We start from the raw sequence: 4,788 nt of genomic DNA, 5'->3' as shown, positions 1-4,788 counted from the left end.
ATATATATATATATATAATTTGTACTGGGTTCTTACCCTTTTCTTACATACTGAACAAAATCAAACTCTTAGTGATATGGTCCAAAATTTTTGTGCTTGTATGGGCAGGAAAAGGTGCATTATCTCAACTGTGTAAGTAGTACTCCAGTGTTAAGAAAAAGATCAACATCTAATCAGGATGAAAGTATCATCAAGTCCTGTTGTTATATACAACAGAAAGAACAAGCAAGGTGTTTATCATAATTAGATTTAAGTTTCAACATTTTTATTACCAGTTTGTCCCATTAAAAACTTGAAATGCCTTGAAACACAACAACATTGTAACCTCCATTTTAGCTTAGTTTCAAGAATTTTGTTAAGTAAAAACAACATTTGCTAGGAATGGATCAAAATTACCATAATTTGTTGTATCTGGAAGAAGTTTACATAATGTTTACATATGTAGTCAATAAAATGTATTCTGTCATCAGATAAGGAGCAGCTTGTGTGTTATGAAAAGGAGAATGTAATAAGTTGATGCTTGAGTTTCTCAATGTGTAATGTGAAGGATGAAATATTCTCAGTGGCACAATTATTTTGCTGACTTGTATTTGAGAATTGTTTTTACCTAATTAGTGACATAGTGGAAAGAGTTCAACTAGAAAACTAAACAAATGCTAAGTTTTACAAGAACTTCTATATCATAGAGTAATTAGTAGAGTCGTAATGACTTTTTTTTTTAGTCAGGTACTTATTTTAAGGTGATTGGTAACAAGATCTGAAAATCACATTGGTTTTTGCCCATCCATATTTGCTTTTTTTTATTCCACAGCCTTCAGTAATTACCATAAAAAGTACCTGATAACATTAAGATTAGATAATATACATTTTGGCACCTTCAGTATACTTTGAATGCTGATGCCTAAAATATACCAGTGGCTTTGCCTCATGAACTCTAGTTTGGAAGATACAGCTTCTCTTTTTATATGCTCACATATCCACTCAGGATCCCAGTTGCACCTTACCTAGCACATATGCTAGGACACAACAACCTCCTAAGCAGATTGAGTGTAGATATGAACAGCATATGGGAACTGGTATTAAGGAAGGATAGGAAAATATTAGATTTATAAGCCCTAAAATTCACTCCATAATTGCCCACGGGCATATGGCATAGTGGTTAAGAGCGCGGGCTACTAACCCCAAGATTCTGAGTTCGATTCAAAGCAGTGACCTGAACAACAATAATAATAATAATAACATCGAAAAATGCCTTAGGAATGAGAACCCAGGTTCAAAATTTCCCCAAGACACTTGAAGAAGGCTGGAGGGTATATCAGCCGAAACATTGTGTTAACAACAAACAAGATGAGGACAAATATCTGTCGAATGTAAATAATGTACATAATTACCCATCTCTTAAATATAGAACTGAAATGGTTGAGATGTTGTCAACAAGGTGAGAATTAACCATGAGTTTAGCAACCAATTTAACATTAGAGTAGCCTATCACTGATCATTCTTTAGTTAACTTTTGTTTATTGTAGTCCTTTAGAGGAATTTTAGACAAGCTTCCTGTGGAACTCCTATAAATGAATCTGTAATGGATTTAGTGAAGGAATTCCAGATTTATGTAGAAGAAATTTGAAGCAAGAAAGCAAAATTTAGAATCAAGTGTCCTCTAAATTTAGCAAAGAATCAAGTATAAGTAAATAGAGCAGGTGACAAGACCCTGATTCCATCAGAGAAATGGCTATGCTTGGTATTCAGAGAAACTATAGACATACGAGAATTGAAATAGAATCACAAGTAGGTTAACAGAGAAGGTAGATTTCATATATGGCAGGTGCACATGGGCACAGAAAATTTCTCTTATAGGCTTGGAAGGTTCTTGAGAAGTAGTTGACAGTTTTTGTGACCTGGATGACCTACTTAGCAGTGGGTGTAGCTGCTCTGAATGCATAATAGCCAGAGTAAGAACAAATTGGAATAAAAAGTTCAGTGAGCTATTACCTCTACTTTTTTTTATCAGAGTGAACAAAGTGCTATGCTGCCTAATAATGGGATGTAGGTGATAAATACATAGGATCTGTGAAGGGTAGAAAAAAATGAAATGAATACATACCACTGGATGTGTAATATTAGTCTTTGTGAATGATAGAGTAGAAGTAAACTGAGAGAGAAACTGAACATAAGAGGTATCAGATGTAGGGTGCCAGATATAAGATTGCATGATATGGGTATATGATGCATCTAGAGGAAGATTGATGTATAAAGAAATGCTGCACACTCAAAGTGAATGAGATCTGTGGAAGAGGGAAACCAAGGAGACTTCAGATGAAGTGGTGAAGACTGACCTGAAGGCACTTCTTTACATGAGTAAGATGACATGACAAAAGATGCCACATGAGAAGAATCAAAAATTCTTTTGATGGGTCATTATGGAAAAGGATAGGCTTATTATCTGGGAATAAGAGGACAATCATGAACACGTTTCTGTATTAATATATATTATCACCATATGGAACTTGTCTTAATTGGCAATTATGACACATTCTCCAGAGGTGGAGATGATTTAAATAATTCAAGAATTAATGGTGTATGGTATTTGATATGCATGTATCTGTCTATCGTTCAAATACATGCCACTGGCCATTTGGAGTATTCCCGTTTACTCATTTTTGTTTAAGTTATGCAAATTACATAGGTCATAAACGTGTTCAATTCTTTTTGTTCATGTCTAAGTCCCCTGGCTGCTGGAAGATAAGTTAGGATAATTGCTCCATCATACTGTGTGGCACCTTGGGCATAATCAATGTCTTGTGAGTGAAAATGGTTGATGGAAACTGCATAGAAGTCTAATGTTCTATCTATGTGTTGAAATTATGATATTTGTTGAATAACTGATAATAAAAGTACCTTTCTTGAAAAGTAGGCACGAGTTGGCAACAAGAAGGATATCTGGCCAGAGAATAAGACTATTGTAAGTCTTGCCCAATATTCCAACATAGAAAAAGCGAATGTACAAATGAAGAAGAAGAAGAAGAAGAAGAAGAAGAAGAAGAAGAAGAAGAAGAAGAAGAAGATGATGATGATGATGATGATGATGATGATGATGATGATGATGATGATGATGATGATGATGATGATGATGATGATGATGATGATGATGATGATGATGATGATGATGATGATGATGATGATGATGATGATGATGATGATGATGATGATGATGATGATGATGATGATGATGATGATGATGATGATGATGATTGTGTGTGTGTGTGTGTGTGTGTGTGTATATATTTGTGCTTGTTTGCTTCTTGTTTCAAGCTCTTGCTTGAAGGGGTTGGGGTTAACCCAGGCTGATGTTCTCAGAGGTGTCATCATGCATAGAGCCAACCAGGTCCATCAGTGCTCCCCGTTACTGGCAGTCCCATGCCAATCTCTCTGCATTTTCCTAGATGTTGAGCTTCTGGAGATCTTCCTTAATCATGTCCAGCAATCTGTTGTGAGGCCTGCCACAGGGCATCTTCCAGCCTGCAGTAAGGTCCTGTTAGGATGATCTGGTGGGAGGCAGGGGATATGTCTATACTAGTGCATGCAGCAGATAGCTATGAGGTGAGAGTGTGCAAGCAGTTGTTTTCTGGAAACACGATGGCACCATCTAATGTTTTCAATGGTTCTCAGGGTTCTGTTTTTGAAGCTGTTGATTCTCTTTGCCAAGGTCTTTGTAAAAAGCTATATTTCTACTCCATAGAGAAGAATGGAGAGTACCGATGTATTGTAAATGAAGAGTTTTGTCTTTCAGGAGATAGAGCAGTGGCACCAAAGGGGCTTCCATAGGGAGTACATGATCTCAGCAGCCAAACCACATCTGTGCTTGATTTCTGGGGTCAGGTCTCCATTGGTGGGGAATATGGAGCACAGGTAGATGGAGTTGACAAACTCCTTGACATCAGGGCCAATATGGAGAGGGGGACAGTCCGGGCCATCACTGACCTGCATCAGCTTGGTCTTCACCTAACTCACCTGAAGGACAAGCTTTGCTGATTCCTCTCTGTAAATGGTCAGTGTGTCCCTAAGCTGGTCAATTGAGTTGCTGAATAGAGTGGTATCAGCCACATATTCCAGGTCAGTAAGGTGGTAGTTTCCAAAGGTAATGCCTGAGATTCATTCACAGTTGAAGAGGTCAGGGACGACCACACACTGTGTGTGTGTGTGCATATTATGCATGGAGCCAGGAAACAACATTTGTTAAATATATGCTTAACTTAAGCTATTTCTGCATATGTTGATTTGGACAAGAGTTTAGTATTATGGTTCCTGAATGTAGTATTTGTGTGCCTTGTGAAAGGGACTGAATTATATTTCACTCTCACTCTCTTTTATGCTGACTAAGGAAAATTGCTATCTAACCTCACTCCTTTTTCTCTCTCTCTCTTTTTTAATGTATTACTTGTAGTGAGAAGGCATTACTGACATTTAAGCTAAGCACTTTCTACACATAATTCTTTATCTTAACTGTTATATTTGTTGTATGCTAGAAATTCATCCTCTTCCTTACATCTGTTCACTCTGCTACACACACACACACGCAAGCACGCACACACACGCACACACATGCACACACACACACACACACACACACACACACACACACACACACACACACACACAGAGTGTATTAACAGACTTTGAATATTTAATTAAAACTCACTGTTAGAACACTTTTTACTTCAACATTAACATCTAGAACATTCTAAAGTTTTTTTTTATTTTTGGAATCATTTTTCAGGAAAATGCTGT

At 37.0% G+C, this 4,788-nt stretch overlaps 2 protein-coding genes across 2 annotated transcripts in view; one reads left to right on the top strand and one right to left on the bottom strand.

Annotated features, from left to right (window-relative positions):
- Positions 1-4,788, top strand: part of LOC106871411 (protein disulfide-isomerase TMX3) — a 121,624-nt gene that overhangs the window by 84,858 nt on the left and 31,978 nt on the right. The window lies entirely within an intron of this gene.
- The window catches only part of LOC106871412 (techylectin-5B), a 34,709-nt gene that overhangs the window by 24,519 nt on the left and 5,402 nt on the right, over positions 1-4,788 (bottom strand). The gene's annotated exons all lie outside the window — the stretch shown is intronic.

This window comes from Octopus bimaculoides, chromosome 1, assembly GCF_001194135.2.
Source record: "Octopus bimaculoides isolate UCB-OBI-ISO-001 chromosome 1, ASM119413v2, whole genome shotgun sequence".
Classification (NCBI taxonomy): Eukaryota; Metazoa; Mollusca; class Cephalopoda; order Octopoda; family Octopodidae; genus Octopus; species Octopus bimaculoides.
This window is presented reverse-complemented; position numbering and strand designations above follow the sequence as displayed.